The sequence below is a fragment of the Peromyscus leucopus genome, chromosome 12, assembly GCF_004664715.2.
Source record: "Peromyscus leucopus breed LL Stock chromosome 12, UCI_PerLeu_2.1, whole genome shotgun sequence".
NCBI lineage: Eukaryota > Metazoa > Chordata > Mammalia > Rodentia > Cricetidae > Peromyscus > Peromyscus leucopus.
In genome coordinates this window covers 55,061,955-55,085,189 of record NC_051073.1, presented here as the reverse complement: position 1 = coordinate 55,085,189, position 23,235 = coordinate 55,061,955, and the positions used below count along the sequence as shown (strand labels likewise).

At 38.3% G+C, this 23,235-nt stretch overlaps 1 protein-coding gene and 1 long non-coding RNA gene across 2 annotated transcripts in view; one reads left to right on the top strand and one right to left on the bottom strand.

Moving 5' to 3' along the window:
• The window catches only part of LOC114701477 (limbic system associated membrane protein), a 2,116,569-nt gene that overhangs the window by 1,042,837 nt on the left and 1,050,497 nt on the right, over positions 1–23,235 (top strand). The window lies entirely within an intron of this gene.
• Positions 1,422–21,968, bottom strand: LOC119088840. The gene is made up of 2 exons (XR_005092577.1): positions 21,812–21,968; positions 1,422–1,734 (listed from the first exon to the last, which is right to left on the bottom strand). It is a non-coding gene; the product is annotated as an uncharacterized LOC119088840 (long non-coding RNA).

Sequence of the window (23,235 nt, the reverse complement as noted above, 5' to 3'; positions counted from 1 at the left end):
GCATCCCTCCCCTTGTTCTATCCTCCAGCATCTGTCAAGTAACCTTTTAGTGTTCCTCACATTATATGTAAATCTGCAAAGATATTATTGAAATCCTGATTACCCTCTGACCTCATCCCAGTGTATCATGGGTGTGAAAGGACATGATGTGAATGTGAGCAGCAGTCTGTGCAGAGAACAAAAGGCTAAGGGATCCCAGAAATTTAAATTATATTCTTTCCCTTTCTGTTTTACCCTCTACAGGTCTTTAACTTGCCTTACAACATGAATTTCCCTGATTAATGAAGGAACTGTGTGCAAACTTTTGTCTTTGTAGACTGAGGTTCATCTACACCTTTGAATGACATAAATATGTATCATTATTTAGATCATGTCATTATTTAGTTCAATTGACTCATTTTAAAGATTTAGGAAAGGTTCAACAAGTATACAGAGAAGAGAAATTTCTGTAGTTTAACATCTTTCTTACAGTCTGTCCACAAAGGGACAGATGCAGTCATACATGTTTTCATACTACCTGTAATCACCCTGTTGCCCCAAAGAGTATCAACAGCAGGTAAGATGGTTGTGTTCCCAACCCTAGAATGAAGTGTTGGAAGTCTGATACGATGACAGCTTGCCTGGCATCTTCAAGGTCCTGAGTTCATTCCTAGCCTTGAAAGCACATTCCTCAATTCGCAAATATATTACTTTACGTGATTAAATATGATTTTACAATCAGGAGTCCCATAAAGATACTAAGCTAATATCTAACATATTTATGGGACTCCTGACTGTGGAAATAAGTGGATCTCTGACTCTTGTGCCTGTTCTTGTTACTCTTCCCCTGTTGTTGGATTTTCCGGGTCCATCTTCGATATGATAGCTTTTGCTTAATCTTATTACATTTTATTTTCTCATGCTTGGCTGTTATCTCTTAGAAGCCTGTTCTTTTCTAATGAGAGACAGGAAGGGAGCAGATCTGGAGAGGAAAGGAGGAGAGGCAGGGAAGACCTTGGAGGAACAAACAATGGAAGGGGAACAAGAACATATTGTATGAGAACAGAATAAAAAGAAAACAAAGAATGAAAAAAGTGACTTATAAAGATGAATTTATTTTTCAAAGTTTCAAAGTAGAAAGAGTATCTTCATTTGCATATAATTGGTGGCCAATCTAATTATATCAGTTCTTAGGTAAAGGAATTTCCTGGCTATTTATTTGGAAACATGATCAAGGAATGATTAGAGTTATGCAACAATGCTGGTCTTAAACTCACAGCTGCCCTGCAAGAGCCAGCCCATGGGAAAAAAAAATCTAAGAAAAGGCAACAAATCTTCCCTGGAATTTCAAGAAAGGCATTCAGCTTTGTCCACCCACCAGTCTTGCCCCCTTGAACCCATGTTTGGCCACGGACATAGAAAACTGTAAGATAGTAAATGTGTGTTGTTTTAAGTCACTGTTTATTGCAATTGTTACAGCAATGATAGAAAAATAACATCCAATGAAGCCAAACATGAAGCCAAATGAGCTAACAGCTTTTTAAGATCCAAGTGTTAAAATTATGTAGCATGAGCAAAGCTTTATGCAGCCAAATTTTCCGTGTTCGATATCCATAATCCTCATACTGAGCAAGGCTTTGTTGGAAATTGCATTAATAAGTCAGAGTACCATTCAGTCATTATTGCTTCAGTGTGCTTGCTGTTGTCTTTCTGATGGTGGCCCAAGTCTCCCAAGTGTATCTGGGGGAATTGCTCCTGCATTGGGGAAAGAAGATTTAAAATTAATCTTTCAGATTATCACTTTTAGAAAGCATGTTTGTGGAACATTTTGGAACCCTCTATATTTTACACCTGGGTTCTCATGGTATTTGCTTCCAAAATAAAAGCCAGTTTATACTAAGTATATTTCTAAACCGAGTTAGAGCTTTATTAATTTAGTAAATGCTTGGAGACAACACAATTTTCACTCAGAAGTTGAAAGCAATGGAGATTGCTTTGGGAGCATTTTAGAAATATACAGTTTCAGAAATGCACTGCCACCTGGGTACTCTCTCATGGGCTTGGATCAGAGACACAGTGGTATTTCATGGCCTTGAGCTGCTTTCCAAAGGAAAAATAATCCTCACCAGTGAGTGGGTAGTTATTTTGTGCTAGGCAATGTGCTCATTATTGAACATATACATCTAATCAGTATAACTATAAAGAAAACATGTCTGAAAAATCCCATTTCACCACCAGGAAAATAGACTCCATGAGAATATGTCTCTAACTCAGGTCATAAATTTGTCAGTCTTGAAATTGGATTCACATGATGACTAGTCTGGCCTCAAAGCCCATGTTCTGCAATTCGTGAAATGTGTCCTTGTTACTACAGTGTGGCTGCACTGCTGCACGTCTGTTCATTTCACTCTTTTTCAGTCTCTACTACAGAACCAGAGCTCTACAAAGGTTATTTAATGGATGCATGAATGACTGACTGCATCAAGAGAAACTCATGTTTGTCTCTTTACAATGATATTGAGGGACAAACTGGTATTTTCAAATGTAATTTTAAGGAACAAATTAACTAAGCTGAAATAAAATTTAAAGTTAAAAAGCATTTTTTTTTAAAAAAATCTTGTTAAATATTTTTATAAAGACAAAAACCTGTATGTTTTATGTCTGAATTTGACCATGTCTTCTTCAGCTTGGTAAAAATCCACATATAAACACACACACACACACACACACACACACACACACACGCGCACACGCACGTCAGACACATGCACACATATACACACATATGCACACATATATCATACATACACTAATACACACTGTAGGTTAACATAATTGCTTGTAAAGAATTCATTCCTCCATATGGTTGGGGATTTTTCACTTCTACATAGACTAAGCATGAGATTTCTTGGGAGACAAGACATATGCTACAGAGTGTTGAGAATATAACACACTAACACTATGATAGCTTTAACACATTATGGAAACTAAGCCATTATAAATTTCGTGACAAGTATGTTCTGAGTACGTGGAAGAAAAAAAAAGTGAATGCATCAAACCTTCTTTACATCATGGATCTCAGAGTTTAATCTCAGGAGTCATTTTAACAGCAGAACCCCATACTAATAGACAAAGTATGATTAGAATCTATCATATAAAGCATATGAAAAGAAAGAGTTTCTATCTATAGGTAAGGTGAAGCTGAGGGTCCCAGAGACCCCTGCATACTACCTAATTACCATTATATCTCTATAGGAATCCTGGTGTCATGGAAACCCAACATAATATCTATTGTTTGTATTATTTTGCAGAATTCTCCAAAGTACAGTGAACATCTGCAAAGTGTCATGTAGAATTTGCCTTAACATGACTTTTATTTCTCAACTCAAATGAATGTGTATTTTATCTTCTGAAAGTCCTATTATTTCCAAGTTATTCATTTTTAAGAAAACAAACAAATTGAAATGTGATGTACCCACCAGAGAAGGCCACTAAAACACAGATTCAAGCCGATAGAAAGTCCTTAGTAGTCACTCTGTGATTACACTGGCTGTTCAGGATGCCAGTGCAGTCCTGAACCTTTCTCAGGATGGGGTTTTAAGCACAAAAAAAAGTACATCTTGGGTTGACACACTTCAGTAGCTCGGACAGTTATCCAGAAGCAGAACTAAAGAAGCCAAAAAGCAAGGGTAGGACATCTAGGGGCTTTTCATTCTGGGAAAGTTCTTTGATGGATTAGGTCTTTGTTCCCATTTCGCAGGTGTTGCAGCCTATGTACTGGGTTCCAAGGCCTGAATGGTACTTCCATCAACGGCTTCAGTTGTGCTAAGATCTTGGGGCCTGTTACCTTTGATGAAAAGCTCAAGAATTAAAATGAGATGGCATCATACACACAGCCTAGAGCACATGGGGAGTTTTGAGATGTGAACCTTGCTTTGCACGTGACGAGTCTGATGCTTACCATTGGGGAACACATAGAAAGGAAAGGTCTGATCTGCAAGGCTTGTTCTTGGGAATTTCTCAGTGAAGATTGGCTGAGCAGTTGGTTGAACTAGAGCTGTCATTTCTGTAGTGAACAGCATCAAGAATTAAGCTCAGGACTGAATATCTTTAAGAGCCATGAGAATTGGTGCTGTTTTTATCCCTTTGTTGTTGAATATCCAAGTAAAGTGATAACGCTTAAGTTAGATTTTTTCTTTCCCTTTTTTTTCTTTTTCTTTCTTTCTTTCTTTTTTTTTTTTTTTTTTTTTTTTTTTTTTTTGCTGTGACTTTCAGGAAACTTAGCAAAATACTAGAAAAGATGGGGCAGCCTGTAGCTAATTTCAGCTGCTATTTTTGAACAATGATTAAAGAAATATCCATAAAACAGACTGTTAGGCATCCCATTATCTTGATGAAAACTGTGCCAGGATTAGGCTTATTTCCACTTACAGGAGAGAAAATTGATATGAACAGAGGTCACGAAACTTTTCCAGAGCCACCGAGTCTATAAATGTTGAGGCTGGGATTTTGCGATCAAGTCTTCCTGGCTCTACAACCCTATGCCAGCCATGCTCCTCCTCCATCCTTGCTTGCGTGTAGCATCTAACTCTTGAATAATTCACACTGCTCTGTTTTAACTCAGGGCACGTTTGGAATTACAATCAGGCAAGAACATCAGCGCAAGCATATCTGATCCTTTATCACAAGGAAAAAGGGTTTTATGCTGTCCTCCCCATCCCCAAGTGAGAGGCCGCAATCTCAGCAAGGCAACCCTGTTTTAACTACCAAACTTTACACTCTCTTTTACTGTGCTTACTGTTCCTGCTGAGTGGGTTTTCATGTGACTTGTGAGGTACCTCTATCTGGACCAGAAACCAGACTGCTTGATGAAGAACACGTGCCTCTTAGTTTCAAAATTCAGCCGTATCACTGGAGTCCATTTCTATTTAATCTTTCCAAGTCAAGAAATCTATGGCAAGATTTCTCCAGTTTTCCTGCTGTGTTCCATGGATGATTGACCTGCCCCACATTTCCCTGAAGTATAGGCATCCCTTTAACTGCTGGTACAGCAGTGGAGGACGCCTTTGGGAGGCTGAGGGAGGATGGTTATGCATAGTGAAATGAAATGACAGCAGTACTGAACAGGTCCCCAAAGTGGCAGGCAGCTCTCTGTGATGTTCCTTGATGCTGGCATGGGAAGGCAGGGAACATTATTTAAACAACTGAACTCAGGAGACCAGCACATTCCCAATGCCTTACACCACATGGAAGGAAAAATGCACCCACAGGAGCCAAATAAAACTGGATAGTGCCTTTCTGATTCCAGGGAGATGGGTTCTTATTCCTCTGAAAGCAGGACAAAGTGTGATTGGGGTTATCATGTAATGACAACAGTGTTGTTCTCATTATTCAAACAGAAGTCTATCAAATAAAGGGAAAAGAAACGATACAAGTATGCAAAATAATCTGAATTACCATGGCCTTGTTTACTTTCCTCTCCCATTTGCAAGACTCTCCAGAAGAACATATGGGTGGTTAGCTCTCTGTTTTGCAGCAGCAGAACTAAGAATCTAGTGAAGATCGGGCAGGGTGAGTGGTGGAAGAAAGCAGGGATCCAAGAGGTGGGAGGAACAGCTCTTGGAATGTTTGAAGTCTGGAATTATTGTCATTGGCACAGAGAATAAAAGAACTTCATCTCTACAGGAATACCGAACTGTCTGTATATCAATTATAAATCCAAGCTTGAACTCACCGCCTCCATGTCTCCTCTCCCCATCATCCCTACTCTCCATTTTATCTTCCTAAGCTTCACAAAGTCTTTTGTCCATCTTATTTGAAAGAATTCTCCCAGCCACAGATATCCTCTTGCCCCTCTGAGCCACGGGGATATTTGCAGTGCTTGGCTGGACTGGTCTTCTTGCCTTCCTTTGTGTAGAGCAAACACTGCCTGCAGCAATTGAAACTGCCGGGATCCCTAGCCTCTCCTTCACTGGAGGCCGAAAACACAGGCTGGAAAGTGTTCTCTTAACTGAGCAACCACCTTGATAAATACAGCACAACTACAGTGAAATGAAACTCCATCTAGACATGCAACAGGCTAATGGAAAGCCTCTTTCCCTATTTTATTTTGCAGTTTTGAGCTTTGAAATTGTTGTAAGTTGTGAAAATTTGTCTGTAAATGTGTTGCCTAACAAGAAGTTAAGACTCTGGAGTCCTGGGGAATAAAAGTACATTTGTACCATGTTTTAAAGTAAATAAAACTGAAGACAAAGATAAAATAAATTCCTTTCAAAGGCAGTGAGTGCCTTGGTTCTTTAGGAAAACCACTTTTAGTAATGATTAGGACAAAAAATTATCAGAATAAAGTAAATAGCAAGCAAGAAGCACTTACCTATTTTGAGAATAATGAACAAAACACATTATTGAAACACTTGTCATTCCATAGAAAAAGAAATCTCATTTAAAATGAGAGTATGTGAGGAACTCAAATCCTTACATACCCAATTCTCTAGGAAATAATTACATGCCAATGTTGACTGTGGGTGCCTTTAGAGAGTGAGCATGGTTTTGAAGTAGAGTGTCTTAAACTGTGAAATAAAGCAGCCAAGAAAGAAAGACCCTGTGTAGAAGTGACAAAAGGCCACCTTCTCTTTTTTACCAGAGACTTCCACATATTAAAAACAAGTCTCCAAACCAAAACAAACAAACAAGACTGTGCCTGAAGAGATGAGGGAGTGGATGGGAAAATAGCTGTTGTTTTACTTCATCTATATTTATTCTGACCATAAAATAGTATCAGGCAGGAGAAGATAGACTAGTTTTCACTTCATTTAGTTAACATTTTTCTCATTTATAGTTAGTTGAAACTTCTCTACTGCACTTGTTACATTAGTCCATTGTGCCAATGTGGAAGAAGGAAGAAGGAAGAAGGAAGGAAGGAAGGAAGGAAGGAAGGAAGGAAGGAAGGAAGGAAGGAAGGAAGGAGAAAGGGAGGAGCATATACTCGTTACATCAGTCCAGTGTGCCAATGTAGTGGAGGAAAGGAAGGAAGGAAGGGAGGGAGGGAGAAGGGAGAGATGAAGGGAAGGAAGGAACAAAGAGAGATGAAGATGTTAAAGGATTAATCTTTGCCTCTGAAGGTGATTGGAGAGCTAGGTTCCCTAAAATGTAAATTTAAAAAAAAAACAGGATTTTGTTTGTTTTTGTTTTTTGTTTTACAAAAATGGAAATAAAACCTTGTCTGCATGATGATGAGTAGGACCCTAGAGTTCCATGCCAACAGGGAAAAGAGGCAGATCTTTGGACGGCCTCCCTGCTGACTAGAACAAGCACTCATCTCTCCCACTTGTTTCTTGTTCTGGAGCTTTTGTTCATTGGGCACGAGTTGGCAGTCTGAAGAATCCCAGAGTCAGACCCTTTAAGTCACGTTTGAAGAGAAATATCCCAGGAAGCATCCTTTGCCCTTTATAGATCTTTTATGGTCAGGAAACCAAAAGAGTGAATTTCTGGACCACTGCTATTTACCTGTTAATGCTGAATTCCCTTGCTGAGAGAGGCCCATAAAAGCTGAGTTTTCTGAAGAGCTTTTAATCCAAGACTGGATGGATAGATCCCGTTACTCTCTCCTGTCTCTGGCACTTGACTTTTAATTTTTACATATGAATTGTGAAATGCCATCTCTATTAGTTAGAGCCCCAAGCTGAGAACATTAATATTGATGCCCAGAATGTTTGGGAATGCAGCTACAGGATGATTGAAAGGTGGGATTATCAGCAGAGTAAATAAATCTGATGTACCATTCATTTACCTTTTTCAATCCAAAGTTTACAAGGATTTATTTTTAAATAACCTAAAAATTAATCAACATCAGATTTTAACCCTTTACACCTGGCATAGATGTTTCCCTCTCCTAATCTATATTCACCTCTTATCATGAGCATGCATGAATGTAGCAAAGCTGTGTGGGGCAGAACCATATTCCATATGTAGAAAAAAATGGAACAGGAAAAAAACAGGTTTGGGCATGATGCTAGCTAGCCCCTTGAAACTTTATACTTAATTATGACCAACCACATGAGTGTACAGAAGGCAAACTGTTGCTTGTGATGTCGGGAAGCATCTGCTGAGCCTGAGGCAAATTTCACATTAAAACTCAATTTCAATTGTGACCTAAAGGTGAAGAGAAATTCTATGAATCGAGCAGAATTACTCTTTGCATGTCATCCCCCCAGCTTCTGTGAACTGATGCTCATGGAGAGAGAAGGCCAAAATGAAACAAAAGATATGGGAGCCAAACACAGAGCATTTAGTGCCTCCCTTCACTGCACAATTCGCCTGCTGTGGTGGTGTTCACAATCCAGATGTAAGCCCTTGTAACAGGAGGGATCCAAAACTCCACTGGACCAGCCCCTGCTCCAGCAAGATTCCTTTGCTTTTTGTTTGTCCAATATGTCTGCAGAACATATATAATTTTATCACCAATCAGGAGCAAAGGTTATAACCTTGGTAATCTTCATATAACTGGGGGGGGGATCAAAAAATAGTTTTTCATCATAAAAAGTACACAAAGTAATATGCTGGGCAGTGGTGGCACATGCCTTTAATCCCAGCACTCAGAAGGCAGAGGCAGACAGATCTCTGTGAGTTCAAGGCCATCCTGGTCTAGAGTGAGTTTCAAAACAGCCAGGGTTACACAGGGAAACCCTGTCTCAAATACTACTACTGCTACTACTACTACTTTTAATAATAGTAATAATAATAATAATAATAATAATAATAATACACAAAATAAGAAATAATGATCAAGATAGATTGTTTTTATATTTTCTTTCATTGTCCTCCTCCCCTCAATCTCTGTCCCTCAATTGGGGAGGTCAATATAGGCAGATTGCAATGATTGGAAGAGACTAATCAAGTTGAAGAAGTAAATACAGATCAATTGCTATATACAAACTTACAATAACACTACAGCTTAAGCTAGTAGCACACATGTGTCTTCTGAGTGATATGATGGATGCCCAGTGCACTCCAAGAGAAGGTTGCAGAACTCTAGCGTAGTCTGGTAGTCTGACATTCAAGCCTCGCTGCCAAACATTAGCAATATTACCACATGGTTGAAATCACCACATATGTTTTGGTTGGTATCTCCCAAAGCTCTGCTGTGGCACATGCAGAAGAACCTCTGTCAGGTTTTCCAGGAGAACAGACTATTTCAAACTTGATTGTTCCTCTGAACACCCAGGAGCTTTGTTGTTCAAATGCAGTTTCTGATAGAGTAGTTTAGAGTAGGGTCTAAGATCTGCATCTCAAACCAAATCCCATGGGTGCTGACAAGGGTGTCTGTGGAACACACGGAAAAAGCACAGGTACAGAATCAACAATGAATTCCTTTATACAGCGTGATGCTTCCCATGTTTGCATAGCATGCATGTTTATACATGGATGTGTATGTACATACATGATGATGGGATCACTAAAACTACGGATCCAGAGGTCATATGAATTCTGAATGTTTTAGAGAATTGCACACAGAATCCATGACATTTGGTGTCCCAGTGTACCTTACTAAACAATGACACTGGATTTTGGTAAAAGTTGCAAGTTTTGTACAGGGGGCCTCTGTGACACTTTTTCAATTCCTTTTTCCTAACAGTCTCAATAAAGAAAAAAAATCTTGCGTTGCTTTATTAGATGCATTATGGCTAAAAATTTGATTTCCTTTTCTAAAGCAATAAAACTGTGTTCGAACCCTTTTCTTAATTCCTGATGCACATTTGGTTTGGTCTCTACAAAGCTACATCAGGGTCATTCACAAACCTACATAGACCTTGGCACAAGCAATTCTCTTTAAAAGTTCTTTCAAAGTCTAGTTGCTAAGATTTTCCAGTTTATTATACAGTATGACATTTCTGTTGCTTTTTCACTGTTTCAACATTCAGCATTTCAATGAGGATTTTTTTTTCTTTTTTAACACTTACTTTCTTCAGAAAAGGCTCCTAAGAACTAGAAAGATATAAAAGATCTACTTATGAAGGCGTGGGTCAAAACATCAGTTCTCTCAAGTACCTTCATATAACTTTGGATACATTTATGTAGCCTACACTTCTGTTTACTTGTATGTAAAATTGGAATAATAGCATGTACTTTTTCCTTGTAAAAATTCTTTAATGAGTGATGGATAAATTACTATTAAACATACTGTAAAAGGTAATGATGAGGAACAGAGCACCCTTTATTATATAAACATTACCTTATGTTCATTATATAAGATCGAGGCTTAAATTTATGAAAAGAAATGTATAGTTCCCAAAGGAGCTTCTAGAAACATAGAGAACTTCAATCTGTTTTGGCATTCTTAACCCAACCCTTTGAAAAAAAGAAAAAAGACAGAAAGATGAGATGAACTTTTAAAAAACAAGCTCTTGTGACCCAAAGAGCAGAAGTCATGCTATTTGTCCAGTGCATAATCCCAGACCCAAATCAGGCACTCAAATATTTATTGAAATGAGCTCAACTACATTTTTCACTCACAGATGAAATATTTATTTCACAGAAAAACCCTTGCATTGCAGGTTCTATTTGAAATATTTTAAACTAGAATAAACCCTAAGACTCAGTCAAGGAAACTGGGTTGGCTTTACACTATATTAGAATATTTACAATGAACAAATGACTAATTCAGGCAAGTGAGTGATTGAAGGCTGTCTGAAATCTACTTTCTTTGTGGAGAATAATACTTAATTCTGTCAGGAAATGCTTATGTGCCAAAAGCAACACTGTAGCCTTTTATTTATTTATTTATTTGTTTGTGTATTTTGATTTTTCGAGACAGGGTTTCTCTGTGTAGTTTTGGTGCCTGTCCTGGATCTCACTCTGTAGACCAGCCTGGCTCCGAACTCCCAGTGATCTGCCTTGCTCTGCCTCCCAAATGCTGAAATCAAAGGCATGCACCACCACCACCCAGCCACTGTAGCCTTCTAAAAAGACTCCAATCTCCTGTTTCATAGAAAGTTATTGTACCTTTAGGGGCTTCACCTTACCCACCTGAACACTGGAAGATTGGTTGGCATTCACATAAACATATCCATCTATAAAATTAAATTAATTTTATCATCTAATGGGCCAGATCATTTGCCATTTAGTACTTCTTCCACAATTTATCTGTTTAATACAGTTACATTCTAGGACACACACCTCGAAATGGCCATTCATAAACCTCATAGTGACACACACTACTTAGTATTGGGCAACAAAAGTAGTCAGTGGTATTCATAAATTCCTTATCCCCCAATTTATGGATAAACCAGTGCACATAAAGGAACATGATGGTGGTCATACATATTCAAAAGGATGGATCTGGAATTTGAATCTCAGCATAATTGTTATTAGATACCACACTTTGAACCTATATGTTATATGCCATGACATCTTCTGTGTTGCTCTGGGTGATGGGCAAGCAAGTCAAACACTCTGTAGCAAAAACTGTTCCAGAGATGCCCAGCAGATCACTTTGGTGTTGGCAGCATACATAAATCAAGCGGTAACAAGAAAAGATGAAGTAAAGCCAAGGATAGTAGGTACCAGCTGATGAGGAGAGAGCACAGTAGGAGAACAGTTTATAATCTGGCACAGCTGGGCTATGGATGCACACTCAACCATTTCTGATAGCATCTTGCTTTGGTCATTTGACTTTACGGAATCACATGTCCTTGTCTGTTAATTGATCATATGTTATGAACTTCTCAGACTGGCTTTGCAGAATAAATGGCATAATAAATATAAAACCTACAGTGTATCTACATTGAGTGTGAGAAAGACCAATGACAATTCTCAGGGCTAGAAATTGTATGTTGATTGTGGTCCTGTAGCACAGGACCTAGCAGAGCACTTACTATTGTTCTTATTCTTTGGATGACAGCTATCTATGACTGCCTCCCTTACCTGACTTATGAAGCCCTTGACAAAAGTCCAGCCTATTTGTGGTCTATGTCCCTGTAATAGCCAGATGGTGCTCTGAACACAGCAGCAAGGGCTTCCTAAATCCTTCCTGAGTGATTCTTGAAGGATATCCTTGTAAATCTGTTGGATTGGAACAGTGCGATGCTGGTAGATTAGCTAGTAGGCTGTTAGAGAGGAAAACAACATTCCCATCTTAAACCTACTAAGTCAGCAGTTCTGAGAGAGTCTATATTGATTTGCTTTTTAAAAAAGAATAATAATTCCCCTTAAAATGTGGATGAAAGACTAAGCAAATTAGATTTTGAGTTTATTTACTAAGATGTAGCTCCTGATTAGTCCCTGCTTTAAGCTCTCCCACTGCCAAGCTACAGGCCCTTCCATACATTAATATTGATGCTGCCGGCTTCTGGCAGAGCCTGGTGGATGTGGCATTTCATAATTCAGATGTGAAAGTAAAAAGGGCTCATGATTTCAACTCCAGCGCCCTCACTGCTCTATGTGAGGCAAAAAGAAATTGGAGCATATAAAAGAAAGAGTTAGAGAACTGATATTTTTTTTGTCTTAAGTATTCTAATGACAAAGTTCCAGACTTTTATTTGGGAAAAAGCATTTTAATGTCCAATATCAGTTCTAATCATACTTGTATTTGTATAGGTATATTTTAAATATTTGCTTGTGGTTGTTGGTGACTTCTTCCTTTCATTTTCTTATTCGATAAATATTTACTTGGCCTGTAAGGTGGCTCAGAGAGCAAAATGGATTGCACCAAGCCTAATGACCCAAGATAGCTCTCTGGAATTCACATGGTAAAAGGAGAGAACTGACTTCCCTAAGTTATCCTCTGACCACCACACCTTTGTACCCCACCCCATACACAATAAATAAAAATGAAATATATATATATATATATATATATATTGAAGCCTAGTATTCACCCACTGGACAGGGTGTATTCATCAACAAAACTGTCATTTTCCACAGGCAGAATCTGGAAATGACTCATTTTGGTCTATGTAGAAGCCAACAACAGAAGATCAATTTTTAGTTACTTTACCCAACTGATGATAATTGCTCATCAATATGAATCAGGTAGTTTTCTGCATGCGGGTTCCAACTGTGCACAGGGGACTTCGTATTGAGCTGAACTAGTGGAAGAAACACATGATGAAAAAAAGCATACTGAAAAGTAGCTAAGTTGGGGGAACATAAAGGCACATGGGTGGGGAAGGTATGTCACCATAAGATGCATAATAAGATAAACCTTTGGGGGCCAAAGAGAATGAGGAGAGAAATGACATTAGGAACATTAGCATCTTGGAAAGAAGAATGTAGTGTCCACACTCAGGGGAATTGGTGAGGAAAATTGGAGACATAAACATGTCCCTATTTGTGCAAGCTTGGCACATCTTATCAAGGGACATGGACTTGGTCTCTCATTACCATGTAAGCTCCTGGAGTGCCGTTAGGCAGCATGTTCTTGTTTATATCTGTCTGTCCCCACAGTGCCTAATAAAGGCTGAATAAGACCTCAGGGAGTGAAGGCAAGCTAGGTGTGGAATGGGGTAGGCACAAAGAATTTTGATAAGAAGCCTGTTTTTCCTTGAGACAAAATGCTCTGGCTGTAGGGGAGATGTGTTTTCTCACAGAGAGCAACACTGGTGGGAGAGACTTGTTAGCAGACCATTGAACCAGTCTCAGGAATGAAAGAAAGACAGCTGTTTAGTGGGAAGTAGGGAGAATGGAACTTCAGCCATTGGAAGGGGAGAGCACTTTTCCCAGTGTCTCCTTAGCCTTTCAATGGTAGTTTTTCTATTTCCTGATTCTTTTGTCATCATTGCTGATGTTATTGTTTGACTTATTTGTTGATAGCTTGTTTTTTTCCAGAGTTTCACAATTTTATTTCCTTTCCCCCTTTTCCCAAAAACATTTTCCTACCTCTAAAATATGTATTTTTGTTCTCAAAATAAGTATCAGTAACCCAGCAAGAACTATAAAGACAAATCAAGCTTTAGTAACTATAGATCTTTGGAAAATATTTACTCTGCATAGTCACTGAATTTTTTTCTTTTTAATAAATGTTACTTGAGCAATCAGCATCGGCTTGGCATTGGAATGCAGTTGAGTACTTGTTCATCATATGATCATTATGACCTAGATCTTTCTGAAAATTCTTCTACAGCCATTGCTTTTCTCCAGTGTTCTCTCTGTTTCTGGATTACAGAGATGATAGGGTGACATGTCACCTCTCTCTATTCTCCAGTAAAGGGGGGGGCATTGCCTCCTGCATCTCTTTCCTCCCTGCTTGTTTATTTCTCACTGATGCAACCAGCATTCTTTCGGCTCCCCAGCAGGAACCAGGGATTTTTAAATTTTGTACATTAGAAAGTTACTTTCTGTTTAAGTCCACATTAAAAAGAATATTGTCACATTTCACATTGTCATTGTAATCATATGATGCAAAGTATTTGTTCTTTTTTTCTTTTTTTCATTTTTATTTATTATTCATTTTTCTATTATCAGCTTGATACAGTATAAAATTTTTCTCCGAATGCTGTTTATTGAAGGAGGGAGGAGGTCTGAAATACAGGCTTACAGCACAATGGGAGACTTGTTCTTAAAGAAAAATAACTTTTATGGAGCTTGGCAGAGTTTGGACAATATCTATCCTCAAATGATTTTTAGTTTCCCTAAGAAATTAAACAATTACACAGACAATGTAACAGATGGATAATATACTAGATAACAAAGTGTTAAAGTAACTGATTAGTAAATCATCTGTGAAATAATTTCCTGATAGAAAAGATGAAGTCTTAACATGGATGAGGAAGAAAGTCTGAGGTTATGAAGTTTCATCTATAGCAACAATCTGCAGTTATGATAGGGGGTGGAACAGAAAACTATGCTTAAGTAATAGTCTGTTTGGTCTTGTGTGAAGGACTGAAATCTCTCCTTTTTGTATGATTTTGCATCAAATACTAAGTATGCAAGCAGTGTTGTGGGAAGGAACTGTCACCATATGCTTCTCATTGGATTAGAAACTTCCATGGAAGATCTGGACTCTTTGTAATGATATCCCCCCATGACCCATACTAACATAGGACTTGAACTTGAGATCCACATGACCCAGTCCTTTGAGTACCCTGGATTATAGACCTGAGCCAACAGGTCTCGATTGTAGCAACCCTTAATAATTTACATGGAGTATGTTTTTTTTTTTTTCCACCTAGATGGAATGTAATGGTATGCTCAATGTGTACATGTGTGGATGTATCGAGTGCACATGGAAGCTTTAAAGTACATGGCTCCAACTCTGAAACACACGTGCTTCCTGATGAAGCAGATAGAAGAGGGCCAGGCATGATAGACATATACCTCCTAATGAGGCAGAGATCTGGGCTCAGCAAGATGTCAAAATCTGTTCCCCAAAATAAATTGGAAGATTTAACAGTAATAGGGATAGATGGTGAATGCCAGTATCTAATAACTATCCCTTAATCACCCAATGTTCCACATGCTGAAATCTCTTATATGTGTTATGTTATGCCATGAAATTGTCTTGGCTATGTTACCTTCCAACCCTGTTTTTTAATCATATTTACTTTATTGCTCATTCCCTGCTTTGGGACACTTTTTTTCAAGCATTGAGTTTGTGTTTGAAATGACAATAAATCCGTGTCTGTAATGAGGCCATGCTAACCCATGCTGTGAGCTTTTGAGTTTTTATTGAGCAGGAGAAGAAGCCATGAGACATGGCAAAGAATGTTTACTCCTGAAACTGCTACAGTAAAGCTCTAAGGCTTCATTCCTTCATAACTATCCATAACTATCCGATGTTTTCACAGAGAAGTTAGTGGCCTTGGATGTGTCTCATAACAGGCCAGAATAAGATGGGACAGGTAGGACAGGAGTGGTGTGTGGAAAAGGCTGAGTGTGGAAAGTTTACTGGGTACCACCACCAAGCTTATTATAACACTATCTACTTTGTCTCAAAATGACATAGGACAATAATCATTCCTACAGTATAACTACATGAAAACAAATGAAACAATTTCTGAAGAAAGATAGTCAATTAATTCCTGACCATACACTGTGAGAAGATCCATCAGCCTCATTTATTAATTGAAGCCATTCCTTTGGGGGAGCCTTTTCTACATATACTTATATCATTAAATGAAACGCCTATTGCTTTAGCAAGTAATTTGATATATTAGCTATAATACAGTAGCAATAATTGTATGAAGTGTTTTTCACAAATAGTTTAAGTGTTATGATGTCATCATGTTTACCATCATCCTTTCAGTTATGGTTACTATTACTTTGAGGAAACACCATAAACAAAGCAACTTGGGGATATGAAGACTTGGCTTACATCATAGTTCATCATTGAAGAAAGTCATTGCAGGGACACAAACAGGGCAGACACCCAGAGGCAGGAGCCAATGCAGAGGCCAAGGAAGGGTACTGCTTATTGACTTGCTCATCATTCATTGCTCATCATCGTTGCTCAGCCTGCTTTCTTCTAGAACCCAGGACCACCAGCCCTGGGTGGCATCATCCATAATAGGCTGCCCCTCCCATCAATCACTAATTAAGGAAATGTCCTACAGGCTTGACTAGAGGCGTTTTCTCAGCTGAGGTCCCCTCTCCTCTGATAGCTGTAGCTTTTGTTGGGCTTCTGCTTTGTGTCATCACAAGAAGTTCTTTCACTGAGCTTCAGAAGCTCGTGCTAGCCTTGCGAGGAAATATCAGAAAGACTGCCTCTGTCAACGCTAATGGTTGGGGTAAGAATGAAAGTTGAGGTTATGTCCCTGATGTTTAGGATAGTCTGTGAACACCTTAGGTAAGAGATAGGCTCCAGACATGTTTCTGGTCAGTAGAAAGAACCTTGAGGTTGAGATCTACATCTATGGAGTACTGAAAACTTTAGTCAGGGATCTTTCTGTAGTTTTGTGTCTGGATAGGACTTTCTGTGTGTGTGTGTGTGTGTGTGTGTGTCTCTCTCTCTTCTCTCTCTCTCTCTCTCTCTCTCTCTCTCTCTCTCTCTCTCTCTCTCTCACACACACACACACACACACACACACACACACACACAATGTACGCAGATTCCCCACTTTGCCTCCATTCTTTACTCCCCACTTGTCATGATGGGAACTTTCTAATTTGTGAGACTTCCTTTCTCTGTTCTTTGTCAATGGAAGTGAAATCTTCTAAGCACTTCTAAATGCTTCTCCAACTTTCATTTGTAAAATGGTTAATGGAGTTTCTTTTTAAACTAATGATTCTAATTCAGCACAGTAGAGGCAAAATTTTGCAATGTCTATTTCTAGTAAATTTTTAGAATATTGATGCCACTAGCCAATGGATCACACATATCCAATTTAGAGGCGATGTCTTTGTTTTATTTTTTTCTTTTCTAAAGAATAACTAAAGAATAGCATGAGTCTCATCTTTCCCCTCTTTATAGAGAGAAATGACCATTTCCCTACCTGACATTGAGAACAAAGCTTAAACTTCAATTCTTGAAGAATAGTGAGATGTTTGACACATCAGAGAGAACTGATATTTGAGTGTAAGAGTACTGATGTGTATACATGCTGCTTAAATGTCAGCTACAGTAACATTTATTAGTACTAAGTATTACTAAAATAAATTATTAAACTAAAATGGTACTACTTCAAAAACATTTATTGTAGAAGCTGGAGGACAGGATTATAGTGAAATGTATTAGCATTTTGCTTAGTATGTAAGACACCCAGGGCTCAAGAGTAGCCAAACAGCAGCAGCAACAACAACAGCAGCAACACACAAACTTACATACGCATCCCTATGCACATGCACAGATATTTGTAGATACTACATATACACCATCAAAAGATGCAATCTGTCTTGGTTTGATAAAACAGAAGGTCTGAACAAGATGAAAAAAATTTGAAGGAAAATGAATACTTATCCCCCAAATGCTGGGGACTTGTTAATGAGAACAACAGAAGAAATAGGGGGGAAAGGATTCCCGTGTTTCTGAGAAATAAGTAGGTACTGGTATTTAACATTACACTCATATTCTTGAGGTAGGGGAGTTACCTCTAATTGCCAACTATGAACATTTCTGCAACAGTTTTTGATGACTCCCCATGGGAAGCCTTACCTTGTTGGAAGAGGGAATAGAGGGTAAGATAGGAGGCTGAGGGTGTGGGAGTAGGGAGAGATGACAACAACCTGTGATTGATGTGTAAAATGAATAAAAAAATTTCTTAATTAAAAAAAAAGAGTTTTTGATATCTCAGAAACCTAACTTGATGACAACAACAACGACAAAACCTCAGGAACATTTTGTATATAAGGTAAAGAAGTCTGGGCAGACTGTGATTCTTGCTAGGGTGTTTTCTTCCCCACCCATCTTCCCATTTCAAGTAAGAACAAAGAGGCTGCAAGGGCATGGCTCAGCGAGAACCACCACCAGCAGCAGCAGCTTCTGGAACATGCTACAGCATGTCACATTCACAGGGTCCCTGGTGCCCACATTAGTTGCAACCACTAACAGTAGAATGCATTTCCATAGAAGCATGTACCATGGGGTGTTGCCAATGGGATGTCAGCTTGGGAAGGACTGATATGGAACCACTGAGGAGACACCCTAAAGTCATACCCATATAGATACTTCTTAAAATAACCAAAATTATTTTTGTAGCATTTCGTATGTTGGCTATTATCATTTTTCCTAAATTTCTGTCTCCCAGTACCTCTTTGAATCTCATAATAAATCAACACTTTAATGTAATAAAGTCAGAAAACATGTGCAAACTTGTTTATAACTTCAATACTCTCTCCAACTTTTGTTTTATTGTTGTATCGAATTAGGCATAAAAGAAGATATCTTTGAAAGCCCCCATGTGACTTCCTGAAAGCAACCCATAGATTCCACTCTGGTGAAGTCCAGGAAAGCCCTTTGTATGGTGTCCAGTCAGAGATGGCTTTGAGTGAGGGCACAAAACATATTGGGTAGCTGAAGGGCATAGGGTTATTTTTGAGCCTCAATGTTTCCACACAGAGAAAATCATACAGTGTGCCTCTGTGGCTCACACATATTTGAAAATCAAATTACCTAGCTAATAGCCTAGATGTGGTCTGTGTTTTTAACTTTCTTTATTCTAATGTAGAGCAACAGATGGAAGGGTTAAAGACGTGACAGTTGGCTCAGATGTGACATATCCTATTTCATTCTGGAGTGTTTCTAGTGTCATCTGTAGAATTTGTTGTTTATTTCGCTTTCTTTGTTTGCAGGCTTGGGGAATTAGTCATGTTCTCAGGGAAAACAAGATAGTGCTCATAAATCACCAGCTCTCTGGGTCATTCATTTTAAACCATCTCAAAGTTCCTTTCACTTCCCAAAGTTCTTATCATATACTGGCTGGGAGAAAAAAAAATGGATGGCTATACTCTTCTTTAGATAGACAGTTATTCACGCAATTTAAAACCACCAGACAAGTAATTATACATCATCTCCCCTTGGTATCTTCTACCAAGAAAGCAGAAACCCATGCTGAGTTTCCTACGTGGTGGTACATGTTAGCCAGATGTCATGGCAAAAGAATTATGTCCTGTGGTACTTATCTGCAAAGGACCATGGTTCATGCTTGTATCATATGTGAAACAAAGAGATTAATAATCTGCTCATTTTCTCCTAACAAAGAAATACTAAAACAGAGTGGAAAAAATGAATGAAAACCACAGGGATGAACAACTAGCTGGAGTATCAGAATAATTAAGATTGCTATTCCATCTATAAGTCACACAAACTCTTACCGTCAACTATTAAGTGTATAAAATGGTGCAGGTCTCCTAGCCCTCCTAACACATTTTTCATTCATACAGAAAGGAAAATAATTCTGTCCTCCAAGCTTTCTTTTTAAGATAGCACAGGGTGGGAGGAGGATATGGAATTAAATATTAGCTCGGTGCTTGGAACATAGCAAGCCCTTATTAAACATTTATCATCATCATCATTATTATTTCATTTTTCAAAGCATCAAACTAGATTACGAATTCCTAAACCTTTCATTATTGAATATCCATTTTTCCAAGTGCCCCATCTCTGGGAGTATTTTTATACCAAACACAGTACATTAATCAAGTAATAATTAAATTGTACTTCCGTTTTTTTTAACTGTTCAAAGACATCGAGCCGTCAATTAGAGCTTCAGATGTTTGTGATAATGACTGTTAATCATGAAATTCACATTCCAACTTAAAGAGTGACATTTTAACTTACTCACTTTAAACTGTACAGTCTGATCTTAGATGTATATGAGCTGATTAATAATAATATCTTAAGTAAATAGATGAACAGAGACCATGGGCAAGAACAAGATTCCTAAAAATCACTTCTGTGCTGAAAACAGTAGTATTTCATGGTTTAAGATTTATTCATGACCTGAAGAGACATTATAAAGGTACATATATGATTTCAGGAGCTTGAAGATACCAGTACTCCTTGAATAATTCCATCAACTGAATAATACCAGGAATATAACTTTAGAAACTGGATCTTAAAATCATGCATGAATAATAAGACAAATTTTTCAATATGTTACCCAGTCAACAAAGATTTATCACAAGCCCTGTAAGCATTTGTTTATGTATGATATAAACAAAATAGTTGAACTAGGACAGGAAATGAGAGGACACATATCCTTGAGCAGTGCATTGGACAAGCACAGGAGTCACAGTACTGGGCATGTGGCTCCCTGGTAGAGTGATAGTGTAGCAAACCTGAGGCCTTGTCTTTAGTTTCCAGGATTGCAAAACAAAAGCCCAAGTAGAACACAAAATGGGAGGAGAAGGATTACCAATTTAACTAATTCATCATTCCCCACTAGAACTGACCAAGATTCAAGTCATTGTGCACCAAGTCATCAGTAATTTGTTTTAAGAGTAGAGAATGTCGATTTGGGTTGATTTTATCTCAGTGAACTTTTCTCAGTCTATGTACACAGGATGTTTTAAGAAGCACTTTCATTTGCTTTGCTGTGCATCAATTACCCTCTTCCATGTCCCAGTCCACACAAGGTACAACTAATGAGGCAGAACTCCACAATTGGCTCCAGCCATCCTCCCTAAGACCCACAAGTTCTTGCAGACACAATAGCACCATAACCCTGGAGTGTGAATAGAGAAGGAAGGGTCAACTTCACTTTTCACAAACAGAACTCTGATTAGAATGGTGACACAGGACATACTTTTCCTCTGTGGTCTCTGGTGTCTGGTACTATTAGCAAGACATATTTTTAAGTACTTATCATTGAAAAGAATGATGAGCCTTGAGCAACATTTCATACACATTGAAGCAGTCAACAGTAATTGGGCATGGATAACTGATGGAAAACTGCAATGCAACTCAAAATGTGTCGCTGGTAGAGCCTAGACACACAGACTGCCCATATTTGGAGACAAATATCCTTGTGTATAGCTATGAACATATTTTTTTCAGTCTCTCAGAGGAAGCAATTTAGAATATATAATTTCTCCCTTTTAAAATTAGTTTAATAATCAAAACCCCTCAAATTTCTGCAAACTATCTAATGAGCTGTGGGTGATACAAGTATGGATGTGACCAAGAACTTGCCATCACGTCAGCCCTCAATATTTTTACAAGGTCAGTGTACTAGGTAGCTATTGTGTTAAGATCCCACCTCCCCACCATTTCTGTAACAAAAATGTAACTACTTCCCCGTGCTAATCCAGAAATCAAAGGGTCTAGCACATCCAAACCAGCCAGAGCCACATAAATTTGGTATACTCCGCATCCTTCCCTCCCCAGGAATGGAAGGGTGTGGTCTCTCTCTAGAAAAAGGAATAGATCTATCAAATAAGTAATAAATAGAAATCTTGTTACCTTTTCCACTTTTCTATAATTTCCCCTACTGCTTCAGCTAATTAATTATCAATGCTAGTTATGTTTAGACAAGGGGGATTGTGTGCCTCACAGCCCATCTGCTTCTTGGTAACCTTGTTGTGAAGTCATGGCAAGGCAGAGCTGCTGGTAAAGCTATCATCTCCATGGCAACCTGATGCTATGTCACAAACATAGGAGAGTGACCTCATTGCAGTTTAAAGGAGAAATCAGACAGTGTCTGTTGTGTGAAGTGACAAGAGCTTTTAAACAAACATGCAGTTTGTTCATGTATATATAATACAAGAGAGAAAGAATCTTCTTAAGGAATGTTATTGCAATAACCTTGCTGATAGTTACTAAATTTAAAATAAATATTTGCACACTAGAAGTACAATACAAATATGGGCTTATTCTTGGATAATATGTCTTTTGAAAATAAAATATTGATCTGCATGATTTTTCTGATCCATAAACTATGAATTTCTCCCTTCCTCAATTATTGTTGTGTTTATTTCTGTTAACTACTCCTCAATGATAAATTGCATTCAGTATGTATAGCCTCCTAGAGCCACCATCTCAAGGCTTGGAGACCATTGTCCCCATTTTACAGAGGACAAAACTGATGCTAAAGGACACAGAGGGAGGGACTCACATGAGGGAGAATGGTTAGAATGATGGTATGGAGAAGTAGATTTGGCACTGAGCCCATAGCTTCCTCTGCAAAGCCCAGCTCTTCCCTCTGCACCACCCTTCCTTATTCTGTACTATCTATATCACAATGACGAATTTGTTGGAGTTGTTTGGTGATAAAGACAGAGTATCCACACTGAGAAACCGATGTCACAAAGTGTTCCCAGTTTTTGAGCACTGATGAAATTTCGGCAATAAAAGAATTATAACATAGCCGAACTTACTTTCCCCAGTCCTGTTATTTTATAGATAATCTTAGTTGTAGTAAAGAACTGACACAAGGCAACTCAGAATTGCCTGCTTTGATCATTTGTAATAACAGCTACAAGCCTTCTTTCAGCAAGGTAGTTTGGGTTCACCTCACCTTCCTCAGAGTCTGAAAACTGCAAGTGTAGTGCATATTCTTCTAACAACACAGGGCCCTTGCTCTGTTCTGTAGTAGTTTTGGAGTTGCCAGCGGAGGGATAAACAGCCATCAAGCAAAAACAGCAGCAGGAAAGTAGAGATTTTGTTTCAAATATCAATATTGTGGTTCTATTTACCTCCTTGACATGATAATTTAGAACTAGCAACAGCTCCTTTAAAATTCACCTTCAACTTTTTCTACAATAAAAAGTTTATGTGGTTACTCAAATAGACTGAATATGAATTCAATTATTCATAGGCATAATTCAATGATTTTTTTTTAATTTTGCTTCTTTATTCAGTTTTTTTAAAGTTCCCCAAATAATATT